Source organism: Mytilus californianus, unplaced genomic scaffold (genome assembly GCF_021869535.1).
Source record: "Mytilus californianus isolate M0D057914Y unplaced genomic scaffold, xbMytCali1.0.p SCAF_8, whole genome shotgun sequence".
Taxonomy (NCBI): domain Eukaryota; kingdom Metazoa; phylum Mollusca; class Bivalvia; order Mytilida; family Mytilidae; genus Mytilus; species Mytilus californianus.
In genome coordinates this window covers 107,199,630-107,218,187 of record NW_026262734.1, presented here as the reverse complement: position 1 = coordinate 107,218,187, position 18,558 = coordinate 107,199,630, and the positions used below count along the sequence as shown (strand labels likewise).

The following is an 18,558-nucleotide window of genomic DNA, read 5'->3' as shown; positions in this document are numbered from 1 at the left end:
TACGGGTTTATATGATCCGTTCATCCTATTTTGACTCCTCAAAATTCAAGAGTCTATCCCAAATTGAGGTAAATTGTATGGCTTTCCAAATACCGTTTCGATTCCTAACATCACCGAAGAGGCTTTAATTGTCGAAATCCGGATATGGTGTACAAAAACCTTTGCACCTTTTGTTTGCTGTATGTCATCTTTTCCGCAAGTTTATTGTTTTCTGTTTAGTATTAAAAATTTAATTAAGATCCATTGATTACATCTGTGATCCGTTTATTTGGCAATCGCCAATGGCAGTCAGCAGGGTTTAAGAACATTTGTTGTTCTACCTGTTAGTCAAATGCGTTTTGTTAAAATATACTTTTTCACGTTTTTGGTCTTTTGGAAAATGTTGTTTGTGCTGTATTTAGACCCCTCTAACAAGAAATTTGTTTTGCATGCACACGTATAAAAATTGCGGTTTTTATCCAACGCAATCATAGGTTTGAACGTTGTTTTCAATTTAGACTTGTTTATATTTTTTCGTTTGGGCTTGTATTATATTTGCCTACGGGTTTATATGATCCGTTCATCCTATTTTGACTCCTCAAAATTCAAGAGTCTATCCCAAATTGAGGTAAATTGTATGGCTTTCCAAATACCGTTTCGATTCCTTACATCACTGAAGAGACATTAATTGTCGAAATCCGGATATGGTGTACAAAAACCTTTGCACCTTTTGTTTGCTGTATGTCATCTTTTCCGCAAGTTTATTGTTTTCTGTTTAGTATTAAAAATTTAATTAAGATCCATTGATTACATCTGTGATCCGTTAATTTGGCAATCGCCAATGGCAGTCAGCAGGTTTTAAGAACATTTGTTGTTCGACCTGTTAGTCAAATGCGTTTTGTTAAAATATACTTTTTCACTTTTTTGGTCTTTTGGAAAATGTTGTTTGTGCTGTATTTAGACCCCTCTAACAAGAAATTTGTTTTGCATGCACACGTATAAAAATTGCGGTTTTTATCCAACGCAATCATAGGTTTGAACGTTGTTTTCAATTTAGACTTGTTTATATTTTTTCGTTTGGGCTTGTATTATATTTGCCTTCGGGTTTATATGATCCACTCATCCTATTTTGACTCCTCAAAATTCAAGAGTCTATCCCAAATTGAGGTAAATTGTATGGCTTTCCAAATACCTTTTCGATTCCTAACATCACTGAAGAGACATTAATTGTCGAAATCCGGATATGGTGTACAAAAACCTTTGTACCTTTTGTTTGCGGTATGTCATCTTTTCCGTAAGTTTATTGTTTTCTGTTTAGTATTAAAAATTTAATTAAGATCCATTGATTACATCTGTGATCCGTTTATTTGGCAATCGCCAATGGCAGTCAGCAGGGTTTAAGAACATATTGTTGTTCGACCTGTTAGTCAAATGCGTTTTGTTAAAATATACTTTTTCACTTTTTTGGTCTTTTGGAACATGTTGTTTGTGCTGTATTTAGACCCCTCTAACAAGAAATTTGTTTTGCATGCACACGTATAAAAATTGCGGTTTTTATCCAACGCAATCATAGGTTTGAACGTTGTTTTCAATTTAGACTTGTTTATATTTTTTCGTTTGGGCTTGTATTATATTTGCCTTCGGGTTTATATGATCCGTTCATCCTATTTTGACTCCTCAAAATTCAAGAGTCTATCCCAAATTAAGGTAAATTGTATGGCTTTCCAAATACCGTTTCGATTCCTAACATCACTGAAGAGACATTAATTGTCGAAATCCGGATATGGTGTACAAAAACCTTTGCACCTTTTGTTTGCGGTATGTCATCTTTTCCGCAAGTTTATTGTTTTCTGTTTAGTATTAAAAATTTAATTAAGATCCATTGATTACATCTGTGATCCGTTTATTTGGCAATCGCCAATGGCAGTCAGCAGGGTTTAAGAACATTTGTTGTTCGACCTGTTAGTCAATTGCGTTTTGTTAAAATATACTTTTTCACTTTTTTGGTCTTTTGGAAAATGTTGTTTGTGCTGTACTTAGACCCCTCTAACAAGAAATTTGTTTTGCATGCACACGTATAAAAATTGCGGTTTTTATCCAACGCAATCATAGGTTTGAACGTTGTTTTCAATTTAGACTTGTTTATATTTTTTCGTTTGGGCTTGTATTATATTTGCCTTCGGGTTTATATGATCCGTTCATCCTATTTTGACTCCTCAAAATTCAAGAGTCTATCCCAAATTGAGGTAAATTGTATGGCTTTCCAAATACCGTTTCGATTCCTAACATCACTGAAGAGACATTAATTGTCGAAATCCGGATATGGTGTACACAAACCTTTGCTCCTTTTGTTTGCGGTATGTCATCTTTTCCGTAAGTTTATTGTTTTCTGTTTAGTATTAAAAATTTAATTAAGATCCATTGATTACATCTGTGATCCGTTTATTTGGCAATCGCCAATGGCAGTCAGCAGGGTTTAAGAACATTTGTTGTTCGACCTGTTAGTCAAATGCGTTTTGTTAAAATATACTTTTTCACTTTTTTGGTCTTTTGGAAAATGTTGTTTGTGCTGTATTTAGACCCCTCTAACAAGAAATTTGTTTTGCATGCACACGTATAAAAATTGCGGTTTTTATCCAACGCAATCATAGGTTTGAACGTTGTTTTCAATTTAGACTTGTTTATATTTTTTCGTTTGGGCTTGTATTATATTTGCCTACGGGTTTATATGATCCGTTCATCCTATTTTGACTCCTCAAAATTCAAGAGTCTATCCCAAATTAAGGTAAATTGTATGGCTTTCCAAATACCGTTTCGATTCCTAACATCACCGAAGAGGCTTTAATTGTCGAAATCCGGATATGGTGTACAAAAACCTTTGCACCTTTTGTTTGCTGTATGTCATCTTTTCCGCAAGTTTATTGTTTTCTGTTTAGTATTAAAAATTTAATTAAGATCCATTGATTACATCTGTGATCCGTTTATTTGGCAATCGCCAATGGCAGTCAGCAGGGTTTAAGAACATTTGTTGTTCTACCTGTTAGTCAAATGCGTTTTGTTAAAATATACTTTTTCACGTTTTTGGTCTTTTGGAAAATGTTGTTTGTGCTGTATTTAGACCCCTCTAACAAGAAATTTGTTTTGCATGCACACGTATAAAAATTGCGGTTTTTATCCAACGCAATCATAGGTTTGAACGTTGTTTTCAATTTAGACTTATTTATATTTTTTCGTTTGGGCTTGTATTATATTTGCCTACGGGTTTATATGATCCGTTCATCCTATTTTGACTCCTCAAAATTCAAGAGTCTATCCCAAATTGAGGTAAATTGTATGGCTTTCCAAATACCGTTTCGATTCCTAACATCACCGAAGAGGCTTTAATTGTCGAAATCCGGATATGGTGTACAAAAACCTTTGCACCTTTTGTTTGCGGTATGTCATCTTTTCCGCAAGTTTATTGTTTTCTGTTTAGTATTAAAAATTTAATTAAGATCCATTGATTACATCTATGATCCGTTTATTTGGCAATCGCCAATGGCAGTCAGCAGGGTTTAAGAACATTTGTTGTTCGACCTGTTAGTCAAATGCGTTTTGTTAAAATATACTTTTTCACTTTTTTGGTCTTTTGGAAAATGTTGTTTGTGCTGTATTTAGACCCCTCTAACAAGAAATTTGTTTTGCATGCACACGTATAAAAATTGCGGTTTTTATCCAACGCAATCATAGGTTTGAACGTTGTTTTCAATTTAGACTTGTTTATATTTTTTCGTTTGGGCTTGTATTATATTTGCCTACGGGTTTATATGATCCGTTCATCCTATTTTGACTCCTCAAAATTCAAGAGTCTATCCCAAATTGAGGTAAATTGTATGGCTTTCCAAATACCGTTTCGATTCCTAACATCACCGAAGAGGCTTTAATTGTCGAAATCCGGATATGGTGTACAAAAACCTTTGCACCTTTTGTTTGCTGTATGTCATCTTTTCCGCAAGTTTATTGTTTTCTGTTTAGTATTAAAAATTTAATTAAGATCCATTGATTACATCTGTGATCCGTTAATTTGGCAATCGCCAATGGCAGTCAGCAGGGTTTAAGAACATTTGTTGTTCTACCTGTTAGTCAAATGCGTTTTGTTAAAATATACTTTTTCACGTTTTTGGTCTTTTGGAAAATGTTGTTTGTGCTGTATTTAGACCCCTCTAACAAGAAATTTGTTTTGCATGCACACGTATAAAAATTGCGGTTTTTATCCAACGCAATCATAGGTTTGAACGTTGTTTTCAATTTAGACTTGTTTATATTTTTTCGTTTGGGCTTGTATTATATTTGCCTACGGGTTTATATGATCCGTTCATCCTATTTTGACTCCTCAAAATTCAAGAGTCTATCCCAAATTGAGGTAAATTGTATGGCTTTCCAAATACCGTTTCGATTCCTAACATCACTGAAGAGACATTAATTGTCGAAATCCGGATATGGTGTACAAAAACCTTTGCACCTTTTGTTTGCTGTATGTCATCTTTTCCGCAAGTTTATTGTTTTCTGTTTAGTATTAAAAATTTAATTAAGATCCATTGATTACATCTGTGATCCGTTAATTTGGCAATCGCCAATGGCAGTCAGCAGGTTTTAAGAACATTTGTTGTTCGACCTGTTAGTCAATTGCGTTTTGTTAAAATATACTTTTTCACTTTTTTGGTCTTTTGGAAAATGTTGTTTGTGCTGTATTTAGACCCCTCTAACAAGAAATTTGTTTTGCATGCACACGTATAAAAATTGCGGTTTTTATCCAACGCAATCATAGGTTTGAACGTTGTTTTCAATTTAGACTTGTTTATATTTTTTCGTTTGGGCTTGTATTATATTTGCCTTCGGGTTTATATGATCCGTTCATCCTATTTTGACTCTTCAAAATTCAAGAGTCTATCCCAAATTGAGGTAAATTGTATGGCTTTCCAAATACCGTTTCGATTCCTAACATCACTGAAGAGACATTAATTGTCGAAATCCGGATATGGTGTACAAAAACCTTTGCACCTTTTGTTTGCGGTATGTCATCTTTTCCGCAAGTTTATTGTTTTCTGTTTAGTATTGAAAATTTAATTAAGATCCATTGATTACATCTGTGATCCGTTTATTTGGCAATCGCCAATGGCAGTCAGCAGGGTTTAAGAACATTTGTTGTTCGACCTGTTAGTCAAATGCGTTTTGTTAAAATATACTTTTTCACTTTTTTGGTCTTTTGGAAAATGTTGTTTGTGCTGTATTTAGACCCCTCTAACAAGAAATTTGTTTTGCATGCACACGTATAAAAATTGCGGTTTTTATCCAACGCAATCATAGGTTTGAACGTTGTTTTCAATTTAGACTTGTTTATATTTTTTCGTTTGGGCTTGTATTATATTTGCCTTCGGGTTTATATGATCCGTTCATCCTATTTTGACTCCTCAAAATTCAAGAGTCTATCCCAAATTGAGGTAAATTGTATGGCTTTCCAAATACCTTTTCGATTCCTAACATCACTGAAGAGACATTAATTGTCGAAATCCGGATATGGTGTACAAAAACCTTTGCACCTTTTGTTTGCGGTATGTCATCTTTTCCGCAAGTTTATTGTTTTCTGTTTAGTATTAAAAATTTAATTAAGATCCATTGATTACATCTGTGATCCGTTTATTTGGCAATCGCCAATGGCAGTCAGCAGGGTTTAAGAACATATTGTTGTTCGACCTGTTAGTCAAATGCGTTTTGTTAAAATATACTTTTTCACTTTTTTGGTCTTTTGGAAAATGTTGTTTGTGCTGTATTTAGACCCCTCTAACAAGAAATTTGTTTTGCATGCACACGTATAAAAATTGCGGTTTTTATCCAACGCAATCATAGGTTTGAACGTTGTTTTCAATTTAGACTTGTTTATATTTTTTCGTTTGGGCTTGTATTATATTTGCCTTCGGGTTTATATGATCCGTTCATCCTATTTTGACTCCTCAAAATTCAAGAGTCTATCCCAAATTGAGGTAAATTGTATGGCTTTCCAAATACCGTTTCGATTCCTAACATCACTGAAGAGACATTAATTGTCGAAATCCGGATATGGTGTACAAAAACCTTTGCACCTTTTGTTTGCGGTATGTCATCTTTTCCGCAAGTTTATTGTTTTCTGTTTAGTATTAAAAATTTAATTAAGATCCATTGATTACATCTGTGATCCGTTTATTTGGCAATCGCCAATGGCAGTCAGCAGGGTTTAAGAACATTTGTTGTTCGACCTGTTAGTCAATTGCGTTTTGTTAAAATATACTTTTTCACTTTTTTGGTCTTTTGGAAAATGTTGTTTGTGCTGTACTTAGACCCCTCTAACAAGAAATTTGTTTTGCATGCACACGTATAAAAATTGCGGTTTTTATCCAACGCAATCATAGGTTTGAACGTTGTTTTCAATTTAGACTTGTTTATATTTTTTCGTTTGGGCTTGTATTATATTTGCCTTCGGGTTTATATGATCCGTTCATCCTATTTTGACTCTTCAAAATCCAAGAGTCTATCCCAAATTGAGGTAAAATGTATGGCTTTCCAAATACCGTTTCGATTCCTAACATCACTGAAGAGACATTAATTGTCGAAATCCGGATATGGTGTACAAAAACCTTTGCACCTTTTGTTTGCGGTATGTCATCTTTTCCGCAAGTTTATTGTTTTCTGTTTAGTATTAAAAATTTAATTAAGATCCATTGATTACATCTGTGATCCGTTTATTTGGCAATCGCCAATGGCAGTCAGCAGGGTTTAAGAACATTTGTTGTTCGACCTGTTAGTCAAATGCGTTTTGTTAAAATATACTTTTTCACTTTTTTGGTCTTTTGGAAAATGTTGTTTGTGCTGTATTTAGACCCCTCTAACAAGAAATTTGTTTTGCATGCACACGTATAAAAATTGCGGTTTTTATCCAACGCAATCATAGGTTTGAACGTTGTTTTCAATTTAGACTTGTTTATATTTTTTCGTTTGGGCTTGTATTATATTTGCCTTCGGGTTTATATGATCCGTTCATCCTATTTTGACTCTTCAAAATTCAAGAGTCTATCCCAAATTGAGGTAAAATGTATGGCTTTCCAAATACCGTTTCGATTCCTAACATCACTGAAGAGACATTAATTGTCGAAATCCGGATATGGTGTACAAAAACCTTTGCACCTTTTGTTTGCGGTATGTCATCTTTTCCGCAAGTTTATTGTTTTCTGTTTAGTATTGAAAATTTAATTAAGATCCATTGATTACATCTGTGATCCGTTTATTTGGCAATCGCCAATGGCAGTCAGCAGGGTTTAAGAACATTTGTTGTTCGACCTGTTAGTCAAATGCGTTTTGTTAAAATATACTTTTTCACTTTTTTGGTCTTTTGGAAAATGTTGTTTGTGCTGTATTTAGACCCCTCTAACAAGAAATTTGTTTTGCATGCACACGTATAAAAATTGCGGTTTTTATCCAACGCAATCATAGGTTTGAACGTTGTTTTCAATTTAGACTTGTATATATATATATATATATATATATATATATATATATATTTGTTGTAAAAAACTTCACAATAATAAAGTGAATACATGGTTCTCAAGCATAGTTTGTATTTTAAAAAAGCTGGGCATACAAACATGTAGCTTAAAAACCAATATCCTCTCAAAATTTATCAAAGATAGGCTATATAAAAACTATCTCTATTTCTGGAAGGAAAATAGAAATAAAATATTACAATCAGATCAAGGCAAACTTAATACTTATTTTTCCTTTATGACTCTATTTTGTTTAAAGATATTTGGATCTAAAAGATTTTAGATTAAGGCAATCAATCTGTAAGATTAAAATAAACGCTCATCTATTAAGGATCGAGGCTGGTCATGCTGATAGATATGAAAAATATTATGTGAATAGAACGCTTAGAAAATGTTTATACTGTACATTGAATAAAGTTGAGGATGAGATACACTTTGTGATTGAATGCCCACTATACGTTGATAATAGAACTGAGTGATTTACTAAAATTTCATTAACCTGCAATAATTTTCAATCTTTAGGCAATCCTTCGAAGTTTACATGGCTATTTACACAAGAAATTTAGATGTATATAAATGTTTGGGAAAGTATTTATCTAAAAATCTTGACATAAGAAGTTCAAAAATAATAAATGCAAATTAGCCACACGTATACTTATTTATAGTGGTATATTTTATAGATGTTATTTTTGTACTATCTGGTTCTGTCCTGACCTTACATAACAGTTATTGTAAAACTGTTGTTTTCTTTTATGTTTCTCAATTGATGTCGAATCTTATGTATTTGTATGTAATGTGATAAAAGCTCTTTATAGAGCCTTTAATTTGAAAATAAAATATTCTTATTCTTATTCCTATTCTTATTAGTTGACCACTGGAGAATTACATGTGAAAGTAATTGAAATATTTTGGTTCTATATGTATTTTTTTTTTATAAATGTCATAGTAGTATACAGATGTTACGACCAGGTATTACAGATATAAACTCAATCAGAATCATTTGAACTGTAAAACATTTTTGTAAACGGAGTTCAATCATTTCAGTCGATAGGTTAACATCTCATATACTGTGTATGCCTGTCCCATGCCATGTTCAGGAGCTTACAATCCAGTGGTTATCAATGGTTGCAGTCTGTCATATTTTTTAGTTTAATACTATTAATAGCTTAAATCATATCGTTGGTTTTCTCTTTGAAGAAATGAATTCAACATTAAAACGAAGTGTTCCTGTATGTTATTGAAAAAAAAAACTTGTTTGATTTTGATTCACGTCGAAAAAAATGATAGTCCCAAGAAAAAAAACATGCCTCCAACAAAACGGTCCCTTGAAAACCGTTCTTCTTCCGAATTGTTCCAAAGAAGTGACGATTGATTAATAATAAATACTACAACAGCAAAACAATAGGCAAAAAAGAATTTTTTTCACAAGTAATTAAATTTTGAGCCTGCATGGTTTCTTTGATGTGATATTTTTTCACATTATGTAATCTCAGACCCTTTTAAAGTTTACTATACGATATGGGTTTTGCTCATTGTTGAAGGCCGGAAGATGTAATCTCAGAGCCTTTTAAAATTTACTATGCGATGTTGGTTTTGCTCATTGTTGAAGGCTGGACGGTGACCTGTTCTTTACATTCTTGTCTTTTGGTCTTTGGTGGATAATTGTCTTATTTAGAACCATACATCTCCTTATTTTTTTACCACCCTATCATAAGCTTTGAAATATAAAAACAAGGATATATGTGGTCAATCAAATCGGAACCCTACAAGAAACTGAGTCAAACTATCTTAGATGACAGGGTAAGCATTTACTGGCATCAACATCATAATCTACAGAATATGAATAAAAGATGTGGGATATACGTCTTCGAGACAGCAACACAAATAACACTGAAAAACCAAAAGTCACTAAAAATATATTAAACACTATAAGGGTCATCGTCAGCCAAACTATCCTTCAAAGAACAACGACTCCGATAGTCCCTTTTTTTTGTGGAGTTGGTGTGATTCCCTCAGTGATTGTTTGTTACCTTGATTTGTCTGTTCGTTATCTATTTACGAGACATCTGTAAACTGCTGTAGCCTTTAGAAACAACATTTAGAGACACAATATACCAGGATGTACACTATGAATAATTGGTGTATGGGACATAAGTAATGCCAATAATATCATTCGGTGTCTCATTTTTCTATACAGGTCTAACCATTATCTTATTTTCCATGAAATCGGTGTAATAGTATCGATTTTCTATCGATGGGTCAGTATCCCTGCCGGTAGATTGACGATTCATTTTAGTTTCGTGCTATCTTATGACAAAGTTGCCTTTAGACTTAGCTGGTTCTCTTCTTATTATTTGTTCCTTCGGGTTTCATGCTATCTCATGAGAAAGTTGACTTTTGACCTTGTTGGTTCTCTTCTCATTATTTGTTCCTTGTGGTTTCATGCTATCTCATAAACTTTGGAAAGCTTTTAAAATAAAAAAAACACGAAAAGGCATACCTTGAACAGTCAAAACCGTCTGAGGTAAACATTGCCTGCAGGTTTTAACCTGCTTAGAACTAAAAAACACAATCATGTGAACTGTAAACTTACAGACACAACGTCTAAGGTAAACACTGTCTGCAGGTTTTTACTTGCTTAGAATCCTATGAACTGTAAACTTACAGACACAACGTATTTATTTCATGTATTCAAATTATGTAAAAACTGAAAGATTGCATTGACAACCAAGTGTTAGTACAAATACATGACAAAGTCTCCGGAGGGACATTTTGTGGTTGTTGAATTACTTAAAGTTATGCTCGAAACCAAAAGTTAGAAAGCCAAAATCTTTATCTTGAATTTTTATTTATTTGCCTGAAGCATTTTAAACTCTTTAGCTTGATCGTCTGTTTTTAAATATTATACCTGTATGCCCTAGGATTTAAATCAGATTTAAACTGAATTTAAACTGACATTAGAATACTTGTGCACTAAAACTGATCTTGTTTTCCTTCATTGCATTTTACAAAATTGATCATTACTGTTGCATAGTAAAGGTAAGTAGATCATACAATTCATGTTAAAACCAGCAAGAAAGATTTTCCTGATAATACAAATTATTAAATGCATTTAGTGACACACAGTGACGAATTAAGTCATTTAAATTCATACGCTAATATGTATTTTGAATAATTTTCAAAAATAGCCCCTTTCACACACACGGATTCTTTCAACGAGTCACTACGGATTATCAACTTTTAGTAAATCGCAAGCATCCGTAAATAACACGCCGGTATCCGTAAATAGCAAGTTACAGTTCGCAACAACTCGGAGACACGCTAAGTAGCCAAATTATAAGGATACGTGAATTTGTGTAAGGACTCGTAAGCAAATCCTTGTATGTGAAGGAGACATAAACGGATTATAATATTTCTAACTGCATTGACACAAACTAAAGATTTTGGTTAAAGTTACAAGGCAACAGTAGTATATCGCTGTTCAATAGTCATAAATCGATTAAGCGATAACAAATCCGGGTCACAAACCAAAACCGAGGGAACACACATCAACTATAAGAGGAATACAACAGCTATTAGAAAATTAACGCGAATATAAATCGTCTTGAAATGTCAAACTGGTATCTTACCATATATTAATACAATAATATAAGTCAGAAAATCGCTAAAATGATTAGCTACGAAATCCACTTTAAAGGGCTAAATGCAAAACAAAATCCTCAAAAGGTTAACAGCATCCGATATAACTAATCAATGATATTCATTATGGTGGACTCTATTTATGATATTCATTTACGGTGGACTCTATTTATAATATTCATTCATGGTGGACTCTATTTAGCATTTCCAAGGCGATTAAGAGATTGACATATGGTAAAGACACTTTTAGAACGTAATTTGACTTTTTTTGTGTTCTTGGTGTCTTGTTGAGCTATCGCATTGACGAAAACTGAAAAACGCCCTTTTGATATTTCTAGAAAATAGATTCAAAATTGGTCTTTATCCGATCTGTAAAACCCAAACAAAGTGAAAATTCGATTTTAAATGCGAAACAAATCCTCGAAATTTAAAGTTTTAAAAGCAAAAAAAAATAATAAACGTGGGAATGCATATCAACCGCTAAAGGCTAAAGAAAACAGGTGTTAGGTAGTTAATTTTGCGTAGCCATTTTATACCTAGTTTACTTGCAAACATTTGCAATTGAAACCTAATAGAATATTGACAAAGCATAACATTTCAGTTAGAAACGTATTGTCCAATTGCGCTGTTTTAGAATCTAATGCATTCTGTGTAGTATTTTCAAAAGCGTACACCAAAAACGTTGTGGTTGGCTTTCAACGTCCTAAACAATGTGAATTCAACCAATAACGAGACGTTATTTTCATTTTTGGGTACAAACAATGAAATTACCCACAATCCTTTAGATTATGAAAAGGTTAATTACGTCATTGGCGATCAATAACAGTCAGTTTAGTTTATTTTTAAAAAAGTTAACAATTGTTGTTCACTTATTTCAAACAATACCTAGCGGCTACTGAAAGCTTTATTAAATCGACTAAAAAAAGTTATGTTCTACTTTTTTTTTTATCTTTATGTTTTACTAATAATACTGATATTTATCGTAACCTTTTTGAAATCATTTGTTTTGGGAAATACTCGTAGTGTGTTATAAGTTTACAAATGTATGTAAGAAAATTATATTCTGCAAATATTGCTTAACACAGCCTAAATCTTTATTAACCATTCAACTGTATATCAAAATATATATTTTAAAACAATTAAAATAAGTGTTCTTCGCAAATAAAACGGATTAAATCGACTAAAAAATAAAAAAAAGTACTGAGGATAGACAAATAAATGTCTAACTACCATTTAAATCGCCAATAAAATACATGAATAATAATAAAAGCAATTTGCCTCTCAAGGTGTTACGCGAACGATACCAAACGGACAATTAAAGTCGAAGAGAAACCGACAAAACCATGACAAAACCAAGAAAGGAGAAAAGGACAAACAACAGTCCATAAAAGAGAAGCGAAAGATACCAAAGGGATGTTCAAATGAATATGTCAAAAACGAACTGACTACACTATAGCAAAAATACGAAAACCGACCAAAAGACAAACAACAATATACACATTACTAATTCGTGATTCCAAGTATTTCAGGATACGTCAAGATTAACGTTACTGTTTTAAACTGAATAAAATCTGATTTGACGTGATGTATAAAAGAGAGAAGTGCATCAATTTGAAAATAATTAACTAAATCTGACATCTGTACTAGTTGAACAAGTTCAATCGCTGGCAAAACAAATTACGTGGTTAAAATGAAAGAGATTTTGATAACGAAATATCAATATGTACAAACTTTTTGATTAACATAATGCATAAGTTACACATTTCAAAGTAATGTATTTTGTGGTGACGAAACTGGTGATAATTAATCTCACAGGTAAAATGTACTGCGTCGTATTTAGTACGGTTGCATAATAAATGCACATAGACGGATAACGTCTTTTTGATTAAAGAACACCACAGGTAAATATACATTCACTTGTCATGTAAGAAATTCTTTTCGGTGATAGAACATGCCCGTTAAAGACTGAAATCAATCAAACCTACATCACCATCCACAATAGCAAAAAGTTTAAATACATTTTTGTCTGTTTTGAATCAATCATAGGGAAAAGACAAATAAGAAACTAAAGTCGTTTGGGGGAAAGCGGTAGTATTTATTCTTCCAGAGGCAACAACACTAACATTTCTAAATTTACCACTTTTTTTTTGAAAAAAACCTGCACAAAACAGTTATGTGTGTTATAAAAACTTCATTATTCTTTTGTTTTAGAAATTGAAGTCAAAAGGTATCATTACCATCTATGAACGGAGCTTGTTTATGGTATCCATGCCCACTGTCATTTTACATCAAATTTATGAAAATTTGAAAGCTTTTTCAAATAATTCTCAAGAAATATTTTAATGAGTTTTAAAATTTATATTGTAAATATACACATTGCATTTATTCATAAAAAAATACAAAAATATATTGTACTTTTACATCAAATCACAGCGCTCCTAAGTTGACTTCCGTCGCCTGCTTTGGGTACACGAAAGGCAAACCTAAAGCCGGAAAAATGTAATACTACTTTATCCCCTGGAAGATACTTTCTTACTTGCTTGTCTAAACATTTGAACTTTGTTGCTGCAAGGGATATGAATCAAATGAAGTATACTAATATACAAAGAAAACAATCAAAAATCACTAGTCGAAAAAAAAACCCGACAACGATTGCTACAAATTAATCAACGAAAAAACCTAACAACAATTCACAAACCCTTTACAGAAAACATTCAAATTGAACAACACGAACCACTCTAAAAACAGGGGTGAAGGTAATTACTCGTGAGATGTCAGCACTTCCTACTTCAATGATCAAAACAAGACTGAGGGAGAATAAACTGTCAAAAAATATGCTACAAAAATAATTGTGGTAGTAATCATCATTCCAAAATAAATAAAAACACGGATTTTTCACCAGGTGCTCATGAATAGTAATCATGGGTAAGTAATTCCTTGTAATGAAAACAATATATTATATAATTGGATCTGGAACTTTATGAATCTATATTGCTTAGCATATAAGATAACTTTTGTTGAACATTCCAGAAATAAGACTTAGCCAGTGAAATTCTCTAAGAAACATAGATATTTCAAAAAAAAAAAAAAAAAAAAAATCATTACTGATACAAATTATCTGGTGGAGGTGTCCTCCATGAGAGTATCATCAGCCCAGTAGTCAGCACTTCTGTGACATGAACTATCACTGCTATGCCATAATTATAAACTTACTTTTTACAAAACTTTGAATTGTTCGAATATATTTGGCGCATTTTTAAAAGAAAAACAAATCAACATTGTAGAAACACTCAACAATAAAATATAACAAATAGTACTTACACTTTCACGTATATAAGAAAATGAGAGAATTCCTAACGTCAGATTGGGATCCTATTTTAAATGTTTTCATTGCATCCTGTTAAATGAATGGGGTGCATTAAAGGATTATTATTTAAATTTAAAATTCTGACGTTCATAAATACTGGCAAACATTGTAAACACTCCTAATAGGTGTTGCTTTATAAATAGCATGTGCAAAAAAGAAACGGTAGAAGTCAAAGCTTGTAACTGTCGTCTGTACTTATGACATAAACAATTAATCATCAATCTCTGTCAAATCGTTAACCATAACCTTTAACTGCATAGTTTGCAGGATTACACTTGGCAACATTACATTAACAAGGATTCAATATAAAGATTTGATATGTAGTTACATGTTGTTACCACAATATTCTTTTATAATACAGTCGAATTTATATTTAGATCAATAACACATAACATATTGTGCCTGTATATAATATATGTTTTCGTCTATTGTACTTTGACTTGTTTTACATATGTCATGCGGGGGTCTCTTATAAATATATTTAACCAAGGGTTCCAAGTGATGAAGTAGAAGTCATACTTTCGAAAAAAATTTACGGACGCCATCATGAGGTTGACCGTTATGTATATCTGTTTCACAGTTGACGACGGATATGTTTCAATTGTTGTAGCCACAATCCCCTCGAATGTGACACCCCCGAATTAGACTTATCGCCGAGTTTTACTCACATGAGCAGCACGACAGGTGATACATGTGGAGCAGAATCTACTTTCCTTTCTGGAACACATGAAGTCACCCCCGGTTTTGGTGGGGTTTGTGTTGCTCGGTCTTATTCAGCTTATTATGTTGGGTTTTGCATACTGTTAGCTTGTCATTTGGTCGTTTTGTGTTTTTTTTACACGGCGTTGTCAGTTTTTCATCGATTTATGTGTTTGAATATACAAATACCTTTCTTATCTTTCGCCTTTCATTTATAGTTTGCCATGCGGTTTTTGGTCATGGTTGAAGTCCTTACGGTGACCTATACTTGCTATTTCCTACGTCATTTCGTCTCCGATGGAAAGTTGTTTCATTGGCAATCAGACCACACCTTTTTATTTTGATACATGTGAATCAACGTAAAAACTAATCGGAAGTACGATTTTCTTATAGACGAATTCCATTTGCCATACACCTGTAAACAGTCGTCGGTGTACAAATAGGGTTTACAAATTATGTTGTACCTTTCAGGTAAGTCGTATTGTAATGGTACATTATAATAGCAAAAGCATTTGCATTTGTATGATTCGTTCTTTTTAAGTCGTTTAGTTGCTGCCTCTATAACAAATATCCAACATTTCCTACATTCGATTCAATAATGATATTTCGTTTTGAATGCTTGATATTATTGTGACACTACAAATAGAAGCAGCAGTAGTTTACCGTAATGAGGCCCCTCATGGGGGTCCAAGTAATCACGTAACCACAATTTTTTTGCCAATATAATCACAAAATCATTAATTATTTTTTTAAACAAGATAATCAAATAATCAAAAATACAGTTCTAGATTATCAAATAATCAATTAATCATGAAATATTTGGTCTGGTAATCAAATAATCACTATAAAAACGGCCAAGTAATGACACAATAAAACAAACCCACGAGGAGGCTCTCTAATATCATGATTAAATTTAAAAGACTCAAACCAATGTAAATAAGAAAACTGAAAGAATCACATGACCTCCAAAAGAAGCATGACCGGTTGCCGCGCAAATTCCTATCCAATCAAATCGTTATATTCGGAAATAGGACACAGTCGGTAAAATTACAAACCAGACAACTATTCTGGTATCTAAAGATCTAACACCGCGAAAACATGGTTGCGACACAGACACATTATATCGGTCAACCAATTCGTGAAGGTGACCCGTAAACTTGTTGTTTGATTGTAGTCGTTCAAGGTCGCGTTCAAATGTAAATCTATTGCGATATGTACTTAAATTAGAATTGATTGACGATATTTTTAGAACAAACCATGCTCATCTTCTCGCCGACTTGCTCTTTCATTTGTATCAGGCTTATTTTGATCGAAGGTCTGCTTACTGTGTTGATCTGTTGATATTGAAACAAAGAAAATAGCGAATACTAATTAGTCTTCGGTAGACCGATTAAAATAAACTTCATTGAAATAGAGATAATACCAAGGAGGAAATTAAGTAGCATTTATACAAAAAAAGCAGGCTACACCATGGTAATAATAGAAAAGAAACGACACATTCAACAGATAACTACAATTGAGCAACATGAACTCCATTAAAACCTGGGGACGAACTCGGGTATTCAAGAACACAGAGGGGATGCAAATCTAGATCCCTGTAAGGTTCTTGTCGTGTTGCTCATTAACATTTAAATCAGACAAAAAGTTGCAATTGGTTATATCCTAAACAAAGAATGCAGCATGGTATGTGGCGATATCCGTGTTTATTTGTTATACAGCCATTCTATGTCAATCAAATAAGACATAACGGTATCCATAAAATTTAGAAACATGGCATGAATCTTTCCATTTAAAACCTTTATTTCAATGCTGCTTTGTATGCAGAAACCCATATAAAAAAATTGTTGAAGAACTCACTTTGATAAACTTGTTTTGATAAAATTTTGTTTGTTTTATTTCTGTGATGTCTCATTGCCGTTTATTCCATACCTGTTATATCAAATGCATAATTATAAAGCATATAATGTGGAATTTTACTTTACAATATCTTTTCAAAATGACCGCCATTAAAAGACATATTTACATTTCATGAATGAAGAGGTACATAACTAATGTATAAATAAGAAGATGTGGTATGAGTGCCAATGAGACAACTATCCATTCAAGTCACACTGTGTAAAAAGTAAACAATTATAGGTCAAAGTACGGCCTTCAACACGGAACATTGGTTTGTTAATGAATATAAACCGGTATATCTTATCGGACTTCTGATATAACTTTCGTGCGTCTCAAGCGCTTGTCAGGATTTACCTTCATCAGGAACACTCAATCCAAACATTTGAAAGCCAAGGATTTATAGGTTGCACTTTGTAAATACAGCTGGTTCACAAGCCACGCCTCTTTTGGGGAGATATATAATATTCATAGATATGTTTATTTGTTAACGTACTGGTTCCCAGATATGATCTCTGTGTTTCATCTCATAGAGGCATAACTTGAGAATGTTGCCATTATAGAAAAAAATGGTAGCGCCTAAAATTTAATTCTTAGGAGGTCCAAAAGTGGAGGTAGGGGTTGTATAGAGTTTTAGTATAAGTTTAAACTCTTAGAAGTTCAGGGCATATAAATGTTGAAAATATGCCGCACAGCCCTATATTTTGACCTTTGAATAAAATAGTAGTGCATATCAACTTTCCGTTCTGGGATATAATTTTTCACGAAACTTCCTAGTAAAAGTGGCACAGTTTTAGCCGCAAAGGGAGTTCCTATGGGAAGTTGCATTGTCTATATTTACAGAATTGCAACATATAAGACCTTAACACTTTAAGAATTATATGACATAACGAGACATGAAAAATAGTCAAATTTTTTTCAGGTCAACTTGAGATAGTTAGAATTTTTTTATAATTTCCCAATTTAAGTACTGAGAATTTAAGAAATGTTTGTTGAAAATCATGTCTGTACCAAGCACTATTAAATAACAAAATGGGTTAAGGTATTTCACATTAAATCTACACATTTTACTTCAATGTTAACACGAAAATTAAATATTCAAAACACTTTTTAGGGAGAAATGTTTAAAAGTGTAATAAACTTTTATACTAATAAAGAAACATTAAAGTTTGAAGTTGCCTTATTTACCGAATACTTTTTGACACACATTTTGTTGCATCCTGGTTAGTCATAAGTCATAATAGTTCCCTCTTTTTTAAATATGACTAATGAAGCAAGATTTAAATTTTTGTATACCTGTGATGAGACTGATATAATTAAAATTATTGTAAAATTCATAAGCACCATGTATAATTCTAGAAATGCTTTATTGAGTTCTTAATAACTTTGTGGTACCACCTCCTCAGCAGAGATTATATACATTCATTT

General features: G+C 32.7%; 1 protein-coding gene across 1 annotated transcript in view; it reads right to left on the bottom strand.

The window, feature by feature from the left end:
- Positions 1-14,665, bottom strand: part of LOC127711749 (zinc transporter ZIP12-like) — a 58,332-nt gene extending 43,667 nt beyond the window's left edge. The window contains exon 1 of the mRNA XM_052217862.1: positions 14,493-14,665. The gene's annotated coding sequence lies outside the window, so the exon portion shown is untranslated. The remainder of the gene's footprint in view (positions 1-14,492) is intronic.
- Between the last annotated feature and the right edge of the window lie 3,893 nt (positions 14,666-18,558).